Source organism: Bos grunniens, chromosome 29, assembly GCF_055505025.1.
Source record: "Bos grunniens cultivar Pamir isolate PY7600 chromosome 29, Bosgru_T2T1.0, whole genome shotgun sequence".
In the NCBI taxonomy this organism is placed as follows: Eukaryota; Metazoa; Chordata; class Mammalia; order Artiodactyla; family Bovidae; genus Bos; species Bos grunniens.
In genome coordinates this window covers 11,510,283-11,536,543 of record NC_141193.1, presented here as the reverse complement: position 1 = coordinate 11,536,543, position 26,261 = coordinate 11,510,283, and the positions used below count along the sequence as shown (strand labels likewise).

Sequence of the window (26,261 nt, the reverse complement as noted above, 5' to 3'; positions counted from 1 at the left end):
TGTTTGCTACTATTCTTTTCTACAGTCATGCCGAGTAAAGCTATAGCTAAAGGGAAGTTAAACTGTGTTCATGAAGTGTTAATGTTTTTTTATCTTTTTATCTGCAGTCTCTCAGAGAAAGCAAAGTAACTACAAATAGCACTGCACCAGAAACGAGTTTCTGGACCAACAATGTCGCTTCAGCACGCGATGAACTGGTTCACCCTAAAGTGGTCACGGCTGTTGAAGACAAGAGGTTTTGTATTTTTATATGGCACATCTTTTTGGTCCCTGTGAAAACAAGTTTTCTTGAATGTGAACTATCCTCTGACACTTGTGGAGTTACTATCACTCTTCCTATATCCATTAGATCGATATATGGCTCATGGCTGCACAAGTTTAAAATTTCATTACAGGGCAATGAGCAACATGTGGCTTGCCTCTGTGAGCGGCTGGGTCAATCTGCAAGAAAGAGTATTTTAGAGTATCATCAAGTTCCAAGATTGCAGCTTGGTTACCACAACGATAACAATATTTTGGAGCACTGAAAATCGTTACTGCATTTCAGGCAAAACACCAGTTATATCCCTCCATCACCAACCAATGAGCTCTACACACCAACAGGAGGCCATTGGCATGATTAAATGTCTCAGAAACATCCTGCCCAAAGGTGTAGTCAGCTCCTTGAGGAGATATACCCCAATCTCCATGGTCCCTCTGGATCTGACCACAGCAAGTGATACGTTGGACCCTCGCGGGGAACTTCTCGTAAGTGATCAAGAGCTCTGATGTGATCCAGTGTATCTATGGATGGTGAGAGGCCACCATGTAGACAGAATATCTGCCCAGCCACTGAGGCAGTGAGAGGAAGATGGTCAAAAAGATCTATAAAATATTTCCAGACATGCGTTTGCATATTTCCTGAAATATTCATCACAGAAACCACATACTTATGTAATCTGTCTCCTTCTCTCATGATTTCCTTGAAGAATGGTGATGTGTTCACTGATAAGGAATCACAAGAGCTACAAGCAGAGTAACTGTTTCCACTGAATAATACCCTCTGTCAGCATAATCGCCCATAAACAAGTAATTTGTATCAGGAGATTTACCACCAATTCTAAACAGTTCCATGAGATCATGAAATTGCCCATTCACATCTCCACAGATGGTTACTGGACATCAAACTTCTTGTACATTGGATTTTTTTTGTCAGCATTTCTTTAGCCTTCTTGCAGAGGCTCTTGACCTGGGATGCGGACAGCTGCTCCATCCACTTGTCCAGCTCCTTGGTGAATACCTTCTCGTCCATGATGTCAGCTGCCTGAACCGGCTACCGCTCCTTGCTCCTCCCGCTGGTAGCTGGTTCCTGATGAACTTGTGCCTGTACTGGTGGTTGCTCGGCACTAGCGCTGGCCCTCTGGCTCATCCCTCTGTGCTCAGCCACTGGCCGCTGCCCCCCTCCACTCACTCTAGGCCTGACACTCTGCTCTCTGTAATCTCCCCCTTCCTTTCTATGCCACTTATTTGTTTAAAAGGTGGGAGGAGGTGGAGTTGTCTTATAGAATTTTACAAGTATTGGGTTTAAAGCAGGGGACTGCAACACCACTACCAAGGGCCAGTAGGGTCTTTGACCTATTGAGACCCCGGCTGCATGGCAGGAGTGAGACTTCATCTGTATTTACAGCTGCTCCCCATCACTCTCCCGTCCCCCAGATGGGACACTCTTGTTCCAGGAAAACAAGCTCAGGGCTCCCACTGACTCTTCATTAAGATGAGTTGTATAATTATTTCATTATGTATCACAATGTAATAATAGAAATAAAGTACACAACAAATGCAATACCCTTGAATCATCCAGAAACCACTCCCCTCCACCACCACCTGTAGAAAAATTGTCTTCCAGAAAACCAGTCTCTAGTGTCGAAAAAGCTGGGGACCGCTAGTTTAGAGGATTGCTTCTCTGTCCCTTTATCTATGTAATTCCCTGAAAACTGGGAGTTAGATCTAGACTTGAGTTCAACAAGTTTCATTGGAATATTTTATACATATTTCCATATATTTCTTATGCCACCACTTCAAGAGGTTCATAATTTCCCCCACTCCTATGACAGATGCTGAGATGCAGCAGGTCCTGATGGTGCCAACCTCATGCATTCATTGTAAAACACTTCAGCCTTTCATCTTATGGTTTTAGCATCCATTGATGACCTTTGCGTAGATCCATTGATTCATCAGGATGTTGCAAAACAGAGGATTTATGTTTCTACCACTCCTTCTGAATTTAATTCCTAAAATTCTTCAATTAAAGATCATTCTTTTAACTGTTTGTAGTTACATGAAATATGCTTCATATAAACAAAAATAGCATAAATGTTGATGATTACTTCCCTTTCTCAGTGCCCATGTTGGTGAGTTGGTGCCCTACCAATGTGTCACTGTGACAAATTAGATGTTATCTATTAGCATTTGGATCTCCTGGCTTTTTATATATTTAATTTATTTCAGCTGATTTGATCTGATGCTAAAATTGTCCCAGTTTTAGCCTCTTTATATGGATTACTAAACTTTTTGTCCAGCCCTCACTGGTCTTTGAAGGCTCAACTTTCTGGCCCTTCAAGATTTCCAGGCTTATCTTGTACAATTTTTGACCCAGTCCTGAAATCAGCCATCTCCTCAAGAATCCATAGATCCTCTGGTGGAAAATGGTATTTAGAGGTCACAAGTTAGACCTCAGGATAACCACTATAAGCAAGCTGCCATCGCTAGCAGGTTTTTTAACCATCAGAGTGATGAAGTACACGATTCTTAAAAAAGAAAATAATTAAAATGTTACAAACTTAAGCTTTCAAGTTTTAAGACTGCAAGGTTTTACTTAAGCTTTTTTGTTTTATACTTGAACCTCTTTCCTCTATACACTGATTGTCTTACTTTAGAATAATATTAGCTTTAATTACTTACTTGCTTTAACCTATAACACACATGTGATACTTTCACAATAGCAGAAGCAATATCACCAACAATAAGGTGTTGGATACAGTCTCAAATTTCTTTGCTTTTTTGTTTTTGGTTTTATTTTGGGTGTGGGGGCATGTTTTTGTTTCTCTTTGCCCTTAGAAAACATTCCACTCTGAATGCTGCTGCTGCTAAGTCGCTTCAGTCGTGTCCGACTCTGTGCGACCCACCAGGCTCCCCGGTCCCTGGATTCTCCAGGCAAGAACACTGGAGTGGGTTGCCATTTCCTTCTCCAATGCATGAAAGTGAAAAGTGATAGTGAAGTCGCTCAGTCGTGTCCAACTCTTAGCGACCCCATGGACTGCAGCCTACCAGGCTCCCCTGTCCATGGGATTTTCCAGGCAAGAGTACTGGAGTGGGGTGCCTACAAAGTCAAAATTCTGCATTTTAAAGCCACTTACTTAGGTAATGTTTTGTTCTGGGCAGTTATGTCATCAACTTGATACAATTAGGCTCGTTAATCTTAGTTTGTTCTCAGCTTCTACAGATGTGTTTATCTATTTTTTGATCCTGTAACATATATATTGTTGCAAATTCAAACTATAAAATAATAAAAATCACTTCCTTCTCTGCCCCTCATCCATAAATTATATTTTTAGTACTTTTTGACTTATTCTTGCCCTCTTTATTATTGAAAATAGACATACGTGTGTGTAAAAGTAACAAATTATAAGCACTTTTTCAGTCTGCTTTTTTAAAAAAACTGAACAAGGTACCCTGAAGAAATCACCCATCCCACTCCTCCCTCCACCCGCATCCTCCCCAGGTGTTGGGACGCCCTGGGCCTTATTCCACAGTCCCCCACAAGTGGTCACTTCAGGTATGTTTGTAATCTTTTGCATTTACAAATGGTTCAGGATGAGGAACACCTGTAAACCCATGGCTGATTCATATCAATGTATGGCAAAAACCACTACAATATTGTAAAGTAATTAGCCTCCAACTAAAATAAATAAATAAGTAAAAACAGTTGTTGTAGTGAACAGCTTGTGCACATGGTGATTTCTACTTTTGCTAGTGTATCTTTGGAACAGATCCCTAGAAGTAGAATTGTTGAGTGAAGGGCATATGTGTGTGGCATTTGTTAGATGCTGTCAAATCCACTCTGTGGAGATTGAACAACCAATAATGAATGTAAACAATGTACAAAAATATGGGTTAAGACATAGCACCCTATCTATACACACCTGGTAACCGGGGAGCCTCTCGATGTTCTACCCAAGGGTCAGAGTCAGACCTCGCTAGACCTCACGCAGGAACACCCAGGCTCTGGGAGTCCTGGGAGGAGCCATGAGGCACCATTGTCTTTACTTTGGCTGAAATAGCAGTTTAACAGGCAGCCCTGTTCATCTCAGGCTGAGCAGGAGCTCTGCATGATTTGTTTGGTGTTTTGTTTTTTTTTTTGGTCCTCTATGATTGATAAAACACTTCAAAATTATCTCTTTCTATGTTTGGTTTAGCAGTTAAAATGTTTCAAGGCATGAATTTTATTAGGGAATTAAATCAGAATTCTATCCATTTGTCCTTAGCAAATGGATATTATTAAATTCACTGGTTTATATGACACTGCTGATCTTTCTTCACAAATGGAAGGAAAATTGACATAGTTAATATGTATTCAGTCTCTTACTCAGTCAACCAACTTGAATTGGATCCCCCCTCTGTCCCCTCTGTACTCATACCTCTAGGCGAGAAATAAAAATCTGCACAGTCTGAAGGCCGAATCCCTCCAGCCTTTGAATCCCTTCAAATGAACAATGTATGCACATTTGTTGGAGAATCGGTTCACACTATATTTTCTGGACAAAAAAAAGTTTAGTTGCTAACATTCAAAAATCAGGAGATTACACATAGATTTACAGACCTCTGACTTCTCTTGGAAACTCGGCCAACCAGCCTGCTTTCCTCTGTGGCAGTCCCTGGTTGGAGCAGAGGCAAGGCTTCCCCCAGTGGTAGGACCTGTGCTGCCCAGTGTCCAGAATATCTACCCAGCCCTTCCATTCATTTCTCTTGCCTCCTGGGCCACAAATCTGTGAGAACTGACCTAGACTGCTAGCCTCTGAAGATACGGACCACCTGTGTGTTACTGGACTTTGACTTTCCAGCATCCTACCCAGACTCCAGCACACAGGGCTCTCCTTATATGTTTGGTGGGTGATATGAAGTATCTTGTGGATGCCTGTATCACCTTTCTTCCGATACTAAAACCATGTGATTGCAATACTGCTCCAGCCGAGATCTTTGATACAGACTGGCAGCAAAGGTGCCCCTGATCTGTGCCAATGTCCCACTACCCAAAGCCACTCATATGTCACTGGGCTGCTCCTAAAGTCTTCACTTTTCTGTTTGATCTCTTTTCCTCTTAGCAATCTCCTCCCCAACTGAGCACAGCCATGCACATCTCATGTCATTTCTAGGACAACCACATGAGATCGCGAATGTATAGCATGGCACCCAGCATTTCTGTTTATCACATTCTTAGCAGCGTTTTGTCTCCAAGTTGGCAAGAGTCTCCCCATTATTAGTTTAGCTTAATTTTTCAGCCAAGCCTCAAGGAAGAGATTACAGTAGAAATTTCTGTAATCTGAGAATTTTCCAAATCCTATGTGCAGAGACTTACAGAGGTAAACATTTTATGGAAATTCCTGTGGTGAAGTGGTAAATAATCTGCCTGCAATGTAGGAGATCCAAGTTTGATCCCTGGTCGGGAATATCCCCTGGAGGATGAAATGGCAACCCACTCCAGCATTCTTGGCTGGAAAATTCTGTGGACACAGGAGCCTGAAGAGTCCATGGGGTTGCAAAGAGTCGAAATGACTGAGCACGCACACATGACCTTATCAGAGCCATTGGTGGCCTAAAGGGGCAAATCAGAGCATATATAATTAGGAGCTTGTGTTCACCACTGCAAGCTCAGAACTTAATCTTCCCTGGGTCCTTGGAGCATGAAGGACCTTGTGAAGGTCCTTCACTTCATGAAGCATGAAGTGGCTTGTGCTGCTTGGGCTGGTGGCCCTCATGGAGTGCATAGTCAAGTAAGTATGGGGACAGTTAGTGGCATCATCTCTCTTTCTGGGATTTCTCTTGTTGTCCTCTTATCCTTATACCCATCAGGGTTAGAAGAGAAAGCAATTCTCTAGCAGTCCAAAGATCAACTCTTACCTATTGATGAGAACCTTGTCATGGGCACTGAGGGGCAAAAGCATCTTGAGGTAGGCCTGCAGGGTTGCACAGCTCTGGGGGTGCCAGTCACATTAGGACCCATGCAAGAACAGCACTCCCTGCAATTGTTCACTGCACAGCCTGTGCAACTCTAGGTGTGGTGCTGTGGAAACCCATTTCTCCTGAATTTGCCTCGGGGGCTTGTCTCTGCTCTCTCTCCTATTTTGGGTGTATGTATTTATGTCTTCATCTGCGTAGGCGCCAAATGGTCATCTGGTTTACCCAAGATTACACAACAGAACCTGTATGCAGACCTAGGTTTTTGACATGTCTTTGCATGGCACCCTGATAAAAGATGACACTCATAAGAATGCTTGGAAAATACACAGTGCCATTACAATGCCAGGTATGACAGTCATACTATAATACAGACAGCTGATTGCTAACCCTTCTTTGTTTCCTTTTCCCCGTGCTCAATAAAAGAATCCCTATAAAGAAGAAGCAGGCCCTGCAAGAAATCTTCAGGGTAAAAATCCTGACAAAAAATTTCCTGCAGGCAAAAGCTTACAGTCTGTCCGACAATTCTGGTCTTTACCAGAGTTTCTCATCTCATCCCCTGAGGAACATCTTGAACATGAGTGTTGGGAGGATGGTGCTCCACAGCGCCCCCTGGTGCTCTGGCCTAGCACTGGGGCTCATCTGGAGGTGCCAGGTGGGATGTTGGGGCTGGGGCTCCTGCAGGAGGCAGAAACAGTGGGGAACAGGACCCCATTCCAAGAGGAAAAGGCATTCTCATCCTCAACTCTTGGTCTGTGGTGACTGGACCCAGCAATGACCAGGTGGCAGGTAGACATCCATTTCTGTGCCAAAGACATTAGATTGAGGGAGATTGTTCTTTCTGAACGAAGTGAGCTACTGAGTTAAGATGAAGAGTGAACCATGACTAATCAAAAGATAGCCAACTGCAAACTAGTGTGAATCCTCAGGCAGAGAAAGGTCACCCTCTGCAAATCCAGGAATGATACCAGAAAATAGTTACTGAGTCCCAAAGACATGTGAGGCCATAAAAGTCCAAGACTATAGTTATTGTTTCTGTTATTGTTTTTTTTTTAAGAGTCTTATCTCTTCTTTGAGAATGCACAGGCCAGGCTGAGAGAGAGGCAAAGATTGAATACGTGTCAAGTGAAAGGGCAACCTGCGCATTGCTGACAGAAGTTTAGAGGGAGTGGCCTGGGGTGACTTAGGAGGCCCACAGTCTGGGGCTTGAAGAAGAAATTGGAGAGCTTCTCAAATGAAGTGACTAGTCTGAGCAGAGGCTGTGAGGAGGAACGGTTGGAAAATGATTTCTGGAGACCTGGGTTGCCCAGAGGGAAGCAGTACTCTGGGAATCAGGGGTGATCAAGAAGACTGGCCTGCACTAACCTCCCCTCCCCGGCCCTGATGTAGATGGCCTACATCAGCAACATCACCACTGGAACACCCCCTCAACAGTTCCAGGTCATCTTTGACACCAACTCATCTGACTTGTGGGTGCTCTCTGTCTACTGCCCAAGTTCCAGCTGCTGTGAGTACCTGCTCCCCCGACCCATCTTGTCCTCCCCTTCCCACCCCCTTTTCTATCCTTGGAACCTGACAGATACGCATCTCTTGTGTTGGCAGCTACGAATAGCAAATTCAACCCTAGTCAATCCAGCACCTTCCAGGACATGAGGAGGACAATCAACCTCAGCTTTGGCTCTGGGAGAATGAGTGGATATCTTGGCTCTGACATTGTTTGGGTAATGTGGGAACCAGGGGCTCAGTAAGGGCTGGCCCTGGGAGCAACTGCTACCTGCAAAACAGATACAGGACTAGCTGGCAGAGACTGTCCATCCCTAAATCCCCTAGTGGCCACCTGCCCAGCAGGGCCTTGTCCCTGAGGAGGCAGCTCCCCTGCTGACACACAAACTCCCAGAACAACTAACCCAGAGAGTGGCTTGACATGTGGATTTGTAGCTCCTTTACCCATGAGCAGCCCAGAGCTCATTTTGCTGGAGCAGAAGGAGGGGACAATAAAGCACCCACTTTTATATTCTCAGACTCTACAGGGTACAGTTATGGTAATAACTTGTTTGATTCTGAAACAACCCCAGGAAGGAGGTATTATTATTAGCTCCATGATAAGGATAAGGGACATGAGGTGCAGCGAGTCAGGGCCTTGCCCAGGTCACACATTTTTCAAGGAGCTTGGCTGTCCTTCAGGACTCAAGTAGGTGTGGGTTTGGGAGAGAGCATAAAACTGATCTGGGTCCCCTGGACAGCACAGGGCTTCAGGTATCCAGGCAAGTAAAGCAGGGCTCACAGATGTGGAAGGGGCCTGATAAATGGGATCTCACTCCAGGGGACCTTTGAGACTAATAAAAACTATGGCTTGCCTCCCCATAAGTGCCTAGTATACTCTACCTGTGTCTCTCTGTCTCTCTTCCTCTCATACATACACTCACACACAGGTATACACATCAGCAAAAGCCTCTTTCCCATGCCAAATTTTCATAAGAACCCTGCCAGTGACATTGTATAATAGGATTTCGTCTTCCTGGAGAGATACAGAATCCACGATGCATTGCAAGGAATTCAGTCCATTTCTGGTATCACATCATAGTGATGCCAAAGAGAAGACTAGCCTGCTCTCTATTCATTGCATGCTCAGGCAGGAACCATTTGGTCCTGTTCCAAGTTTTGGTTGCCCCACCTGTACAGAAGGCTGAGGTCAATTTGACTCACTCAGATGGTGTTTTCAGGAGAAGCAGATGTTGTTAAAATATACAGCATCACACAAATGGACCTGAATTCCTGTGCCAGCTTTGTCTAACCATCTTACATCCAGCCAGGGTGCAGCCAGGCTTGTTTTTCTCTGACATGCTAATGATCTGCACTCCAGCCCAATCCCACTTCCCAGACCTTTATGTGGGAACTCTCTCTTCCCACGGATCGGGGAACTTTTTGTCCCGTGGCAAGCATTTGGCCTGAGCACGAATCTGTCCAGGGAGGCCATGGAATATGGGCCTTATGATGGCATCCTGGGCTTGGCCTACCCCAGCTTTCCCACCGATGGGACCAGCCCTGTCTTCGACAACCTGAATAACCGAAGAGTCATTTCTCAGCCTGTCTTTGCCTTCTACTTGAGCAGGTAAGTCTGAGCTGGACAAGTCTTCTCTCTAAATTAGCTGTGCTTACAGTTGCATGAAAAATTATAGACCACCAGATCCAGAATATTTCTGAGAGATAGTCTAGCCTAGGAGAACTATGGCCCCAGGATCACATCTGGCCTCACCACTGGGTTTTGTCAATAAAGTTTCACTGAAACACAACCGTGCTGTTGGGCTCAAGGACAGTAATTTTGCCCAGGATGGGGGGTGGGGCGTGGGTACAGATAAGAGAGAGAGCAATAGAAGGTGTCAGGATATTGGATATTGGAGGAAAAGGCAACAGGATTTGTTGATAAATTTGATATGGAAGGAAGGAGTGGGATGGAGAGAATGTTTCCTTCCTCAGTAACATCTCACCAGGAGCCCAGGACCAGCTACAGAGTTTGCAAGAGCCAGTCCAAAATGAAAATGTGGAACACCTTATTCAAAACATATTAGGAATTTTAAGACAGGGATATTAGAGTTGGAGGTCTGCTCAGCTGTAAGCCCCATGGACAGCACTGGTCACAGGCAAGTGAAGTTAAATTGAAACCATGCCCTTAGCTCCCTCGGGCCTTGGCTTTCCAGAATAATTATAGATTAAACAAAGAGAAAGCCAGACCACACCAGCATGGAGACCTCTGAGGGTATCTCTAAGCACTCGGGTGGCTGGAGAGGACCTGGCCTTCCGCATAAGATTGGGTGGCTGAACCAGGTCAGGCTGCCCAACTTTGAACTTCTTTGGCACTCAGTATATGGGGACCAACCTTGGTCAGGTACTCAGTCCATCTAAGCCTCAATTTCTGCATATGTAAAATAAAAACTACTGTAGTAGCGCCTCTGATGGGTGAAGAAGCACAGCCTGCAGACAGTGCCTGGTGTTACTCTCTTCCAACAAGCCCCTCATCCTTCTCTATTTGGCCAGCTGGATATCACCAGCATGGTGATGTTTGGTGGAGTCGACAATTCCTACTTCCACAGAGATCTCAAGTGGATACCAGTGATTCAACCACGCTACTGGCAGATAATGATGAATCGGTGAGCCTCTCCCTCTAAGGGTCACCCCAATGACATTTCCACACATGCACACAGACAGACACACACAGTCACACACAGACACTGGCTCCACCCACAAACATACATAAAAACACATATGAGACACATATAAACACACTCATAGGCACAGATACAGACACGCACAGCACACAGATATGCACAAACACAGACACACAAATATAGACACACACATCACCCATGGGTTCATAATTGCCTCAGGCCTCCTGTCCAAGCCTCTGACCAGGGTCCTGAAAGGATCCAGAGAGGTCTGTGCAGCTGGGGGAGGGCTGCATTCCTGTGCTGTGAGGTGGGGAGCATGGTTAGAAGACCCTACAGTGTGGTGAAAAGAGGATCAGGGGGAATTTCACAAGTCTGGACAGGGTTGTGTTAAGATGACCTACTGACCAGGGCCACCCAGGACCTAGAGTGTTCTCAGTACACAGAATTGCCAGTTGAAAAACTGAGAAAGTCCTGAAAGTCTGGGAAAACTGATCTACTCAGGGAGAAGCCATCCAGCAGTGGAGAGAGGTTGGCTGCAGTCTTGAGACCTAAAACAATACATAAAAAAGAGACAACCCACCTAAACAATGCTACCAACCACCCAAACTGAGCACACAGTAGGGCAGCAGCTGTGACTGAGTCAGGAAGCTGGGATCCAGGAGTGGCCTGAGAACAAGGGGCAATAATAGATGAGATTCTGCGTGATACCCTCAGGCCAAAGCTTTCCTGTCCTTTGGAGGACCCTGGGTCTGCTCACACTCCCCTGGCAGGGGCCTCAGTGTCTGAGCCGGGTGAGGGGGTGGTGCTGGGAGACAAGCATTCCCAGGGCAGCCTGTGTCTCCCCCACCACCACTCAGAACACCTACTGCCCCAAGGAACCTCCATCTTCACTGTATGGGCCGACCCATCATTGGTGAGACACCAGATACAGGTCTCTGGATGTTCTTCATTCAACAAACATACCTCATGCATCCATTGTGTGCTGGGCACTTGAGGAAGGCTCTAAGGATACAACTCGCCTTCACCTCTAGTGATGGAGACGTAGATGAAATGACTCACACGGTAGTCCAATAGTGAATTACCACTTTGGTACATACTAGACATGAGGAAAAGGCCCTGGCACCCGACTCCAGTACTCTTGCCTGGAAACTCCCATGGACGGAGGACCCTGGTAGGCTCGCTAAGAGTTGGATACGACTGAGAGACTTCACTTTCACTTTTCACTTTCATGCATTGGAGAAGGAAATGGCAACCCACTCCGGTGTTCTTGCCTGGAGAATCCCAGAGACGGTGGAGCCTGGTGGGCTGCCGTCTATGGGGTCACACAGAGTCGGACATGACTGAAGCGACTTAGCAGCAGCAGCAGACATGAGGAAAGACCTACAGAGAGTGAGCAAGACAGGTGCTCGATCTAGTCTGGGGTGAAGACTTTCCTGAAAAAGTGACAGTTAGGCTGGGACCTGGAAGATAAGGAGAAATTAACTATAGAAAGGGGATGAGGGTCTTCTAGAAAGGGCACCAGCACAGGTCCTGAGACATGAAACAGCCAGTTTATTCAAGAAAGGAAGTCCAAAAGGTGATGTGACCAGAATAAAGGTAAACAGAGTCAGGGCAAGAACTGAATGTCTCTTCAGGAGACAGTCAGGCAGGGGGCAGTTGTTGAAGAGATTTCGGAGTGACCCTGGTGCCTGCTTTGTCCTTCTGTCTCTCAGTGTCTCCATGAATGGAAAGATTATTGCTTGTTACCACGGTTGTCAGGCCATTGTGGATACTGGGAGCTCATTGCTGATTGGCCCAACTGATCTGGTCAGCAGCATTCAGGGGCACATCAACCCCAGTCCCATCAGGGATAGCGAGGTGAAGGGTCATGCCACAGGGTCCTTCTTGGGCTCCCCAAACACCAAGGATCACCTGGGCCAACCACTCTCCCTCTTTTTCTTATAGCAAATGATGTCATGTAATGATGCCACGAACCTGCCTCCTGTTATCTTCACCATCCATTGCACTGACTTCCCAGTGCCCCCTAAATACTACATCCAGAAGGTGAGGGTTCATCCCTGGGGCTGGTTCCCAAATCTGGCAATTGCTGGAAACCTTGGGCTGCTGCCGGGAGGAGGGCGCCCCCTGCAGGTCAAGCCACACCATTGAAGACGCTGCTGAGCTCTGTGGCTGGGCCAGTGCCTCCCACAAATTCAACCACTTGAGAGTAAAGGGCAGTCTGGTAGATCCATCATCCTGAAATAAATAGAGAGACACAAGCCCGTTCCAGCAGTGTCGAGGCAAAGGGGGAGGGGAACTCTAAGGTCCTCAGACCTCAAAGAGCTTCAGTTCAACTGAAGCCCTCAGATGGATGAACACAGAAAGTCAGCTCTAGCAACCCTTGAAATAGACAGGGGACAATGGGGAGTGACTGGGGATGGTCCCTGTGTGCTGGCCCACCCTAGTGATTGACAGTCTCCCTTCCCTTCTCAAAAGAGGCTGATGGGCTCAAAAAAGGCATTGAGGAAGAGAGGGAATTTCAGTAATTCTAAATCCCCAGCCTCATGGAGGAGTGAAGAAGCCTGCTTGGGTTGAGGGATATCTACACCGAATTCCATGCAATCCATTGCATGGAATGGTTGGTGCAAAAGGGATCTGGAGGCAGATTAGGGATGATGAGGGCTACAGACCAGGGTTGCACCAGGGGAAATCACTCAACCCAGTCTGGAGTGGCCAAAGAGGATGAGTATGGGTCCAAGGAGGCTTCCCAGTCAGCCTAAGTACAATATAAAGGGCAGATTGTGGGCACTGCTATTTAAAGTGGATAACCAACAATTACCTACTGTGTTGAACATGGAACTGTGCTTGATGTTATGTAATAGCCTGGATGGGAGGGGAGCCTGGGGGAGAATGGATTCATGTAGATGTATGGCTGAGTCCCTTTGCTGTCCACCTGAAAGTGTCACAATACTGTTAACTGGCTACACTGTGATACAAAATCAAAATCTTTTAGAAAAAGAACGGGTTGTGGGGAAGGATGAGAAGAATAGGCATTTTCTACAGAGCATAGAGCAAGCAGGAGTTGGAAGGAAAGAAACAGAAGAGTGTGAGGGGAATTATGGGACATTCTTGTTCTTTTTTTAAAAAGTATTTTGAAGTATAGCTGCTTTACAACGTTGTGTTAATTTCTGCAGAACATCAAAGGCACTCAGTTTCATGTATGTACAAACATATACATATTCCTTTTCATGTTCTTTTCCATTACAGTGTATCACAGGATACTGAATACAGTCCCTGTGCTATACAGTAGGGCTTTGTTGCTTAACCATCCTTTCTATATTTGTTTGAATCTGATAATGCCAAACTCCCAATCCTCTCCTCCTCCCTTCCTCATGACAACCACGTATATTGGCCCTTCTTGTTCCTGTACCCCCACTTCTGCAACTACTGTGAGAGCCACTTGATTCTTCCCACAGGAGGGAAAAAATGGAAAAGCTGTCTGCTCTGGATATTGAGGGGGATGGCAGGTAAGGGCTTAGGCTGACCGGTATGTATTTCTGTCTCCCCCAATTTCAAAGAGCCTCGGCTTTAGCAGTTTTCAAGGGGGCACAGAGAACATGGTCCCCTTGGAGACCTGGATCCTGGGTGACGTCTTCCTGAGAGCATATTTCTCAGTTTTCGATCGGAGTAAAAACAGGATTGGCCTGGCTCCCGCAGCATAAATCTGCACTGCTATAGGAATCACTCAGGCCCACTCCAAACACACATACCCAGGTAGGGCCATCCTACCCAGGGATGCTGAGGAACTGTGTCTGATGATCTGCAAGGCCCTATTCTCGGTAAAGAATAAACAGCTTCACTCTTAATGGTGCTAAAACAGATGGGTATCTCTGTTTGGGTCCGGGAGGGTATAATGATTAGGAAGGAGCAGGAACCAAGTCTGAACCACAAGTGAGAGGAGACCAAGTCCAACTGGTTTCAAGGAAAGGGGGGCTTATTGGAAGGACACTGGGGATCCAGTGACAGGAAGATGTTCTAGACCATGGAAGTGTTTATGACTGCACCACCAACTCCACCATTCCCCATCCAGAGGGACAGGGCTGTTGTGCCTGCATGCTCAGTCACATCTGACTCTATATGACCCCATGAGCTGTAGCCCCCCTAGGCTCCTCTGTCCATGGGATTCTCCAGGCAAGAATACTGGAGGGGCCATTTCCTTCTCCAGGGGATCTTCCCAACCCAGGAATCAAATCCATATCTCCTGCATTTCAGGTGAATTCTTTAACTCTTGAGACATCGGGGAAGCCTGCTTTCAGAGGGATTGTAAGGGGTAATAAAAATAGCTTCTATCCATCCTCCGCATCTCAGAGGAACATTGGCAGTGAATTTCTGCCCTAGGGGGATCTCTGTGAGGCCCTTCAAGTTGAGGTGATTCCTGTTTTCCTTCCACCCCAATCACCAGCTCTCTGCCACCCACACCAACTGTGTCCTTTCCAGTCCCATTTGCCAAGTTTTGGGCCGTGTGGATCCCTGAGCCATCCCTCTCCTCCAGGGCAAAGCACACCCCTTCCTTTGGCCCCCAGTGCTGCTGGGGGGAAGCCATTCATGTCAAAGGAGAACTCAGGATGCACAGAGCGTTCAGCCTGTCTGAGCTTCCTTCAGAGGCAGAGCTGCAAACCATTTGGTTTGAGCTGCCATGGTTTGACACTTGCAAGTGAAAGCATGACTTTGTCCCACCTAGAGATCTGAGATAGAGAGCCTGGCTGGGGATGAGGGGTCAGAGGCAGGGGGAGACCCAGATAAGAGAAAAATAAATAAGTAAACAAATGAGTGAACTAGTAGATGCTCCCACCAGACCACACTGCTGTATTCATGTTGGGAGACATAGATGGTCTCAGCATGGGTACTGCCATGAAATCAACTGGGATTTGTAGACTTCAGTGAGAGAATAGGCAGGAGAAAATAGCAAAAAGATAAGTCTTGAACACTTCTTTTTTTTAATTATTTATTTATTTTTACTTTACAATATTGTATTGGTTTTGCCATACTTCAACATGAATTGGCCACGGGTGTACACGTGTTCCCAATCCTGAACCCCCTCCCACCTCCCTCCCCATACCATCAAGTATAATTTATTAAATCTTTTTGGAGATGTTTTGTCCTAAACATACATATGACCTTTGTCACAACAATTTTGATTCTAACATTTATTTTAAAGCAATGAACAGAAGCACCAGCAAATATAAATAAGCAAGAATGAAGTCCTCAGAATCTCCTACAAAAGAGAATATCTAGGACTTCCCAAAATTCATTCAGCATAAAAGAGTCCACAGCATAAATAGGCCATCACACAACGAACTACCTGATAATTGTATTTAATGTTATGGGAAATCCTTCCAATAGGACACTGAGAGAAAAGAACAGAATACAAAACAGCATGATTCCAGGTTTGCAGAGCACGTGGAAGACAGTGCAGCAACCTCACCAGGCATGTGCATCCTGGAGCTTTCCTCAGTTCAGTTCAGTCGCTCAGCCGTGTTCGACTCTTTCTGACCCCATGGACTGCAGCACGCCAGGCTCCCCTGTCCATCACCAACTCCCTGAGCTTACTCAAACTCATGGCCATCGAGTCGGTGATGCCATAAAACCATCTCATCCTCTGTCTCCCCTTCTCCTCCTGCTTTCAATCTTTCCCAGCATCAGGGTCTTCTCCAATGAGTCAGTTCTTCGCATCAGGTGGCCAAAGGATTGGCGCTTCAGCTTCAACATCAGTCCTTCCAATGCATATTCAGGACTGATTCCCTTTAGAATTGACTGGTTGGATCTCCTTGCAGTCCAAGGAACTCTCAAGAGTCTTCTCCAACACCGCAGTTGAAAAACATCAATTCTTTGGCCCTCAGCTTTCTTTATGGTCCAACTCTCACATCCATACATGACTACTGGAAAAACCATAGCTTTGACTAGATGGCCCTTTGTCAGTAAAGTAATGTCTCTGTTTTTTAATATCGTGTCTAGGTTGGTCATAGTTTTTCTTCCAAGGAGCAAGCATCCTTTAACTTCATGGCTTCAGTCACCATCTGCAGTGATTTTGGAGCCCCCAAAATAAAATCTCTCACCTTTTCTACTGTTTCTCCATCTATTTGCCATGAAGTGCTGGGACCAGATTCCATGATCTTAGTTTTTTGAGTGTTGAGCTTTAAGCCAACTTTTTCACTCTCCTCTTTCACTTTCATCAAGAGCCTCTTCAGTTCCTCTTCACTTTTTGCCATAAGGGTGGTATCATCTGTATATCTGAGGTTATTGATATTTCTCCCAGCAATCGTGATTCCAGCTCGTGCTTCATCCAGCCCAGCATTTCTCATGATGCACTCTGCATATGTTAAATAAACAGTATGACAATACACAGCCTGCCGTACACCTTTTCAATTGAACCCCCTCCCTGTCTATCCCTACTCCCACCTCTGTCCAAGAACTAAAAGCCTGCACAGCCTTAAGCCTGAATCCAGCACACAGTTGTTGGAGATTTGGCTGTCATTATGCTGTTTGGAATTTTTTAATTAAAATCAGAAGATGGTACATAAATATTCAGACTTCTGACTTCTCTCTAAACTGGGCCAATCAGCCTGCTTTCCAGCATGGCAACCACTAGTTGGAGCTGAGGAGAGGCTGCCCCAGGGGTAGCACCTGTGATGCTGGATGCCCAGGACGCACTTCTACCGTTTCTCTTGCCTCCTAGGCCATGAGTTTGTGAGAACTGCCTTAGACTGCTAGCTCCCTGAAGATAAGGACCACCTGTGTCTTACTCAACTTTGACTTTCCAGCATCCTACCCAGACCCCAGCACACAGGCTCTCCTTATATGTTTGTTGGATGATATAAAGTGTCTTGTTGATGCATGCATCACATTTCTTCCAATACTGAAACTGTAATTGTAATAATGCTCCAGCCTAGATCTTTGACACAGACTGGCATCGAAGGTGCCCCTGATCTTTGCCATCCATCCACTACCTAAAGTCACTCACATGTCACTGGGCTGCCCCTAAAGTGTTCATTTTGCCATTTGAACTCTTTTCCTCTTAGCAATCTCCTTTCCAACTGAGGACAGCAATGTACTTATATGACATGTCAAGGAAGACCACAAAAGATCACGGATGTGTGGCATGGCCCATAGCATTTACACTTTTCACATTATTAGGAGTGTTTGTCTCCAAGTTTGCAAGAGTCTCATCACTTTTATTTTAGTTTAACTTTTCAGCCACACCTCAAGGAAGAGATTAACAGTACAGACTCACTGTCAAAGGGACCACAACCATCCTGGATAACCTGAGGAATCATAGCCATTTCTCAGCCTGTTTCTGCTTTCTGCTTGAGCTCATGTCTGAACTGGACAAGCCCTTTCTATAAATTAGTTATAAGATGCTTTCAGTTGCATGAAAAATTGTAGACCACCAGATCCAGAATATTCCTGAGAAACAGTCTAGCCTAGGAGAACTGTGTCTCAAGGATCATATCTGGCCCCACTATTGGGTTTTTGTCAATAAAGTTTTATTGGAACACAACCATACTCATGAGTTCAAGGACAGCAGTTTGGTCCAGAGGAGTGGAAGTAAGAAGGATAGCAATGGAAGGTGCCAGAAAATGGGTTGGAGGAAAAGGCAGCAGGATTTGCTGATGGATTTAATATGGGAAGAAGGCAAAAATGTTTCCTTCATCACTAACATTTCACCGGGAGTCCAGGACCAGTGACAGAATTTGCAGAAGCCAGTGCAAAATGAACATATGAGACCTTTTGGTCAAACATATTAGGAATTTCAAAACAAGGATAGCAGAGATGGGGAGTCTGCTCAGCTGTGAGCCCCATGGACAGCACTGGTCACAAGCAAGTAAAGCCAGTCATGGGTGTGCCTGAACCCCCACGCTCAAAGCACCCTCTGGCTTTGGCTTTCCTGAAAAATGACAAGCTAGATGAGGAGGAAGCCTGACCCCTCAAGCATGGTGTCCTCTGAGAGTGTATCTCAGCAGTCAGGTCGCTGGAGAGGACCAGGCACTCTTCAGAAGGTTGGGTGGTCAGAGCCAGGCCAGGCTGCTCAGCTTTGAACCTCTTCTGTGGCACTCATTAGACAGTGACTGACCTCAGTCAGGTACTCAATCCCTCAGAGCCTCAATTTCTGCATCTTTAAAATGGGGACTGTAGTAGTGCCTCTGATTTGTGGAGAAGCACAGCCCTCAGACAGTGCCTGGCATTACTCTCCTCCAACCAGCCCCCTTCTTCCTTCTCTCTTCAGCCAGCCAGAGAACAGCAATGTGGTCATGTTTGGCGGGGTGGATCATGCCTACTACAAGGGAGATCTCAAGTGGGTACCTGTGACCCAAGCCTGCTACTGGCATATGCTCATGGGCCAGTAAGCCTCTCCCTCTGAGGGCCACCCCAAGTGATGTTCCCACACGTGCATGTGTACACATGCAGACACATATAACTTCATGCACAGTCACAAACACATGCTCCACGCATAGAGACACATATAAACACACTTATAGGCACACAGATATAAACGCATATACACAGAGACACAAACATAGGTACGCATCACCCACAGGTTCATAATTGCTCCCTGGAACCTAACCAGATCTCTGACCAGGGTCCTGAAAGGGTCCAAAGAGTCCTGGGCACCTGGAGGAGGGCTGCATCCCTATGCTGTGAGGTGGGGGCCATGGACTGAGAAACCTATGTTGTGCTGAAAAGAGGATCAGGGGGAATTCATCAGCCTAAACAGGGTTGTGATAAGACCTACTGACCAGGGCTATCCAAGACCTTGGAGGTTCTCAGTACACAGAATTGCCAGTTGAAAAACTGAGAAAGTCCTAGACAATCCAGGAAAACTGGTCTCCTCAGGGAGAAGTTACCCAGCAGAGGAGAGAAGTTGGCTTCAGTCTTGAGACCTGAAAGCAATGTGTACAAAGAGACATCCCACCTAACCAATGCTACTTACCGCCCAAACCGAGCACACATTCTCTCCCATGACAGAGAGAATCAGGAAGCTAGGACCCAGGAGTGGCCTTGGAAGGAAGGGCAAAAATTGATGGGATTCTGTATGATATCCTCAGACAAAAGCTTTCTTGTCCTTTGGAGTCCCTTGGGCTAGCTCAAGCATCCCCTGGCCAGAGCTTCAGTGTCTGAGTCCAGTGAGGGGGCAGTGCTGGGAGACATGTTCGCCAAGAGCCGCCTGTGTCTCCCCCGCCACCACTCTGAGCATCTGCTACCTGGAGACCTCCATCTTCACTGTGTGGGTTGACCCATCATTGATGAGACACCAGATACATGCCTCTGAGTGTTCTTCATTCATTCAGCAAACATACATTATGCATCCACTATGTGTCAGGCTCTAGAGGGAGACAATGAGGATACAACTTGCCCTTGCTTCTGCTAAGGCAGATGTATGTGAAACAACTCACACACATAGTGAATTACCATTTGGGTACAAGCTAGACTTGAGAAAGTGCCTGCAGAGAGTGACTAAGACAGGAACCTGATCTCGTCCGGGGTGAAGGCTTTCCTGGCAATATGACAATTAACTAGGAACCTGGAAGATGAGGAGAAATTAGCTAGACAAAGAGGATGAGGGGTCTTCTAGGAAGGGCGCCAGCACAAGCCCAGGCCCTGAGGTACAATACAGTGTGCATTCAAGAACTGAAAGGAAGTCAAAAATGTGATGTGACCAGAGAAAAGGAAAACGGAGTCAGGGCTAGAGCTGAAGGGCTGCTCGGGAGACATTCAGGGAGAGGGTAGTCACAGGGTAGACTTCAGAGTGACCCTGGTGCCGATTTTTCCCATTTTCTCTCAGCATCTCCATAAATAAATAATAAATGGAATGGTTATGGCTTCTTCTGATGGCTGCCAGGCCTTTGTGGATACCGGGAGCCCATTGCTGGTTAGCCCAAGTGAGCCGGTCAGCAACATCCAGAGGCGCATCAACCCTAGGCCCAACCAGGATGACCAGGTGAAGGGTCATGCCACGGGGTAATTCCCAGCTCCCCACACACCAAGGATCACCTGGGCCAACCTCCTTCTTTCTCTACAGCAAATGATATCATGTAACAATACCAAGACCCTGGCTCCTGTTGTCTTCACCATCTACAGCATCAACTACCCAATGTCCCCTCAATACTACACCCAGGAGGTGAGGGGACAACACTGGGAGCTGGTTCGCAAATCTGTAATTTGCAAGAACCCTTGAGAGTCCCTTGGACTGCAAGGAGATCTAACCCGTCCATTTTAAAGGAGATCAGCCCTGAGTTTTCATTGGAAGGACTGATGCTAAAGCTGAAACTCCAATACTTTGGCCAAAAGACCCTGATGGTGGGAGGGATTGGGGGCAGGAGGAGAAGGGGACAACAGAGGATGAGATGGCTGGATGGCATCACTGACTCGATGGACGAGAGTCTGGGTGAACTCTGGGAGTTGCTGATGGACAGGGAGGCCTGGCGTGCTGCGATTCATGGGGTCGCAAAGAGTCGGACACGACTGAGCAACTGAACTGAACTGACTGAACTTCCGACTGCTGCTGAGAGGAGGGAGCCCTCTGCAGGCCCAGTCACCTCATTGCAGCTGCTACTATATAGAGTGTAAAATTTCTCCAGAAAAGGTAGAAGTCGAGTCAGTATGGACATAATTGAGTGAAAATTTTTATGGAAAGATGACTTCTGTCTAATACTAAGGTAGAGGTTCTGAAGTACAATCTTACAGAATTCAGCAGGTCTTACAAATGAAAAAAAAAAATAGGAGTGGGGAACTCTAAGATAACAATAGCTGTGAGGACCATGAGGGTGTGTACTGGCTGAGCACAGGCATTGGCTGGGCCAGTGCCTCCCACAAAACTAACCTCTTGAGAGTAAAGGGCAGTCTGGGACATCCATCCTCCTGAAATAACTATGGAGACACCATCCTGTGCCTGCATGGTGGGAGTCACAAGGAGAGGGGAACACTAAGGGCCTCAACCCTCACAGAGCTTCAGTTCAACCAGAGCCCTCAGATGCAGGAACACAGAAAGTCAGCTCTACCAATCCCTGAAATAGAACAAATGACAAGGTGGGTGACCAGGGACAGTCCCAGTGTTCTGTCACACCATAGAGTTTAACTGTCTCCCTTTCTATCTCCAAGGTGTCCGGGTTGGGATCATAAATTACATGCTTACCCTAGAATTTCGCTGAAACTTCACACTCTGTGAGTTGGGGAACCCGGGGATGCTAAGGTGAATAAAGGAGCACAGTGACTGCTCAGCCCCGGCACAGGGTGGAGGCTTCATGTCAGCCCCCTGTGGGAGTTCAGAGCAGGCTGATGGGCTCAAAGGAGGCTTTGAGGAAGAGAGGGAATTGCAATAATTCTAACCCTGCAGACTCATGGAGGCATGAAGAAGCCTGCTTGCTGCTGCTGCTGCTAAGTCGCTTCAGTCGTGTCTGACTCTGTGCGATCCCATAGACGGCAACCCACCAGGCTCCCCCGTCCCTGGGATTCTCCAGGCAAGAACACTGGAGTGGGTTGCCATTTCCTTCTCCAGTGCATGAAAGTGAAAAGTGAAGGTGAAGTCACTCAGTTGTGTCTGACTCCTAGCGACCCCATGGACTGCAGCCCACCAGGCCCCTCTGTCCATGGGATTTTCCAGGCAAGAGTACTGGAGTGGGGTGCCATTGAAGCCTGCTTGGGTTGAGGCAAATTATACTGGATTCTATGCAAATGGCCCCCTGGGGGCTGTGCAAAGGGAGACGGGGGCATATTAGGGGTGATGAGGGCTGCAGATCAGGGAGAACCAGGGTAAGTCGCTCAACCCAGCCTGAAGTGGCCAAAGAGGGTGAGTGTAGGTTAAGGTAGTCTTCCTAGAAGACTGAGAATAGTATTAACAATGGGTTGAGTATACTGCTATATTTAAAATGGGCAATCAACAGGGACCTACTGTGTAGCACAGGGAACTCTGCTCACTGTTACATGGCAGCCTGGATGGGAGGGGAGTTTGGGGAAGAATGGGTACCTGTATATATATGGCTGAGTTCATTTGCAGTCCACCTGAAACTATCACAATACTGTCAATTGGCTATACTCCAATACAAAATTAATTAAAAAAAGAAAAAAAGAAAGGGCTGTGGGCAATGGGGAAAAGAAGAGGCATTCTCTGCAGAGAAAAGAACCAGCTGGGATCAGAAGGAATGAAATAGCAGAGTGTGAGGGGAACTATGGGCCATTCTTGTTCTTTTTTTAAAAAATTTATTGAAGTATTGTTACTTTACAATATTATGCTAATTTCTTCTCTCACTCAGTTTTGTATATGTGTGTGTGTGTGTATCAATTCAGTTCAGTTTAGTCTCTCAGTCATGTCTGACTCTTTGTGACCCCATGGACTGCAGCACGCCAGGCCTCCCTGTCCATCACCAACTCCCAGAGTTCACTCAAACTCATGCCCACTGAGTTGGTGATGCCATCCAACCATCTCGTCTTCTGTCATCCCCTTCTCCTCCTGTCTTCAATCTTTCCTAGCATCAGGGTCTTTTCAAATGAGTCAGCTCTTTGCATCAGGTGGCCAGAGTATTGGAGTTTCAGCTTCACCATCAGTCCTTCCAATGAATATTCAGAACTGATTTCCCTTAGGATTGACTGGTTGGATCTCCTTGCAGTCCAAGGGACGCTCAAGAGTCTTCTCCAACACCACAGTTCAAAAGCATCAATTCTTCAGTGCTCAGCTTTCTTTATAGTCCAACTCTCATATCCATATGTGATTACTGGAAAAACCATAGCCTTGACTACATGGACCTTTGTTGGCAAAGTAATGTCTCTACTTTTTAATATGCTGTCTAGATCATAACTTTCCTTCCAAGGAATAAACGACTTTTAATTTCATGGCTGCAGTCACCATCTGCAGTGATTTTGGAGCCCAAAAAAATAAAATTTGCCACTGTTTCCACTGTTTCTCCATCTATTTGCCATAAAGTGATGGGACCAGATGCCATGATCTCTGGATGCCATGGAACCAGGTGTGTGTGTGTGTGTGTGTGTGTGTGTGTGTGTGTGTGTATACACATATTCTATTTTATCACAGGGTATTGAATATAGAATCCAGTACTATATATTAGGACTTAGTTGATTATACATCCTCTATATATTAGTTTCTGTATGATAATCCAAAACTCCAAATCCTTGCTACCCACCCCCCTCCGTCATGCTAATCATATATTTTTTATAATATAAATTTATTTATTTTAATTGGAGGCTAATTACAATATTGTATTGGTTTTACCATACATTGACATGAACCCACCATGGGTGTGCATGTGTTCCGCATCCTGAACCCCCTTCCCGCCTCCCTCCCCATCCTATCCCTCTGGGTCATCCCAGTGCATCAGCCCCAGCATCCTGTATGTGAAATGAATCGCCAGTCCAGTTTCGATGCATGATACAGGATGCTGGGAGCTGAAACATTTCTAAGTAAGCATTTCTGGTGAATTGCTTAAAGCCATCTCAGAAGAAAGGAATCTAGAACTCTGTGACTCCAATCAGCTGTTGAGCTTTCTTTTCTCATTCCAAATAAAACAGTTGATCTTCCCACCTAATTTTGTTTTGTAATTGTGTATTCTGTTTTAAAAGAATGTAAGTTTCAGCAACATACTTAACCACTGCTTTATTAAGCAGTACATTTAGTAAGGTGCAATATTGTATCCTTACCTTAACCTATGTGGCTGGCTTCTATAGAAGAGGGCTTTAACTTTTCTATGGCTCCAATTCAACACTAGCAAGCAGGATGGATCCAAGTGTATGAATCCTGCTTGATTATATTTTAGTAAGTTGAATTTTGCAACCATTAACTGCAGTTCGACAAGCAAATTTAAGAAACTCGTCTTCATTTGGCCTGCTTTCTCTGCTGCTCCCTTTTTAGCCTGCATCTCTGTAGAACCCTACCACTGTCCAACATACCCTAAGCTGGTTTTATCCCTTCTTGTTCTCATAATCCCCATCTCTGAAGCTGCTGAGAGAGCCACTTGATTCTTCCCAAAGGAGGGAAAAAAATTGGAAAAGTTGCCTGCTCTGGGTATGGAGGTGGTGGCAGGTAATTGCTCAGGCTGACTGGTGTGTATTTCTATCTCTCCCAGATTTCTCAGGACCTCTGCTTTATCAGCTTTCAAGGGGGCCCAGAGCTCATGAGCTCCTCAGAGACCTGGCTCCTGGGTACCATTTTCCTGAGAGCATACTTCTCAGCTTTTAATCAGTGAAACTACAGGATCAGCCTTGCTCCCACAGTATAAATGCTGGCTGCTTCAGGAATCAGTCAGGCCCACTCCAAACACACTCATACGCAGGGCCATCCCACCAGGGATGCTGGTGAACTGTATTTGCTGTTCTGCAAGCCCTATCCTCAGTAAAGACTAAAGGATTTCATCTCAATGGAGCTAATACAAATGGCTGCCTCTCTTTGGGTCGGGGAGGTGGATCATAATTGGGAAGGATCTAGAATCAAGCCTGAAGCACAAGTGAGAGGAGCCCAACTCCAACTGGCTTCAAGGAAAGGGGAGACTTATTGGAAGGACACTGTGGATTTGGGACACAGGAACCAGAGTAGATCCAAAGAGCTCAATGACTAGACCTGAGAAATTAGAAGTCATCAGTCAGTCTTTCTCTCCTTCCCTCTATTCGTTCTCTATTCTTTGCTTCTCTTAGCCTGACAGCTTTCTTCCCTCAGGCTTCTGCAGCTGCTGAAGGACTCTGCAGCTGCCTGCCCCAGGGCTTTACATCTCTAAAGCATCTAGCCAGTATGGAAAGAAGCACAGAGGGCATCAGGGTTCCTGGGATGGATATGACTGGCCCAACTCAGATCATATGTTCAGCCCTGGACCAACTATCCTGTCAGGGGCACGAGGTTCTATGATTGGCTTTACTTAGTCACATGCCCCTGTCACCTCTGTTCTCAGCAAACAAGATTAACAGTTTCCTCCAGAACCACATGGCTGGAAGTGGAGAGAAGCCGTCCCAGAGGAACTGTCAGGGGGATGTTCTAGATTATGGAAGAGTTTATGATAGCCCCACCAAGTCCACCACTTCTTCATTCAGACAGATGGTAAGGGGTATTAAAAATAGATTCTATTCTTCCCATCTCAGAGGAACACTGCTAGTGGCTTTCAGTTCCAGGGAGGTTCCAGGTGAGGTCCTTCAAGCAAGAATGGTTCCCTTTTGTATTCTCACAACAGTCACCAGCTCTCTGCTGCCCACACCTGCTGTGTCCTTTCCAGTCCCACTTCTCAAGTGACAAGCCCATGAGGATCCCTGAGCCATCCCCCACCCTTTCAGGGCCCAACACACCCCTTCCCTTGGCCTCCAATGATGCTGGGAACGATGCTATTCATGTAACAGGGGACCCACGATGCAATGAGCATTTCAGTCTTTCTGAGCTTCCTCCAGGGGCAGAGCTACAAACCATTTCATTCGAGCTGCCATGATTTGGCATTTATGGAGTGGAAGCAGCACTTCTTACCTGGAGATCTTAGTATAAAGTCCAGGCTATGGAACAGCAGGTGTCAGAAGTGGAGTGAGACCCAGGTGAGAGAAGAAACAGGAAGGAATAATAGCGATGGAAAACACTCCCCAAGACAACACATAATATGGACCTTTACTCAGGCAAGACAAGCATCAGCAGAAGCAATGTCTCGCTCCCTTCCTTCCTCATCTTTCATACAGTACAAATTTACTGAGCATCTACTATGTGCTAGGTGCTGTGGAGGACCCCAGGGTTAGAGGGCTGGCTTAGGAACCACCACCAAGGAAACAGATAAAGAAACCACACCGAGGGGCAGGGTCAGATAGAGAAAACAATAAACATGTGGGGGGGAGGGCAGAGGAGTGAGGGGTTTCCTCTTCAAGGGGACAGGG

General features: G+C 46.2%; 2 pseudogenes; one reads left to right on the top strand and one right to left on the bottom strand.

Annotated features, from left to right (window-relative positions):
* Window positions 1-378: 378 nt before the first annotated feature.
* On the bottom strand, window positions 379-1,291 carry LOC147342088 (serine/threonine-protein phosphatase 2A catalytic subunit alpha isoform pseudogene; annotated as a pseudogene).
* Window positions 1,292-5,939: 4,648 nt separating this feature from the next.
* On the top strand, window positions 5,940-24,610 carry LOC147342087 (pregnancy-associated glycoprotein-like; annotated as a pseudogene).
* Window positions 24,611-26,261: the final 1,651 nt, after the last annotated feature.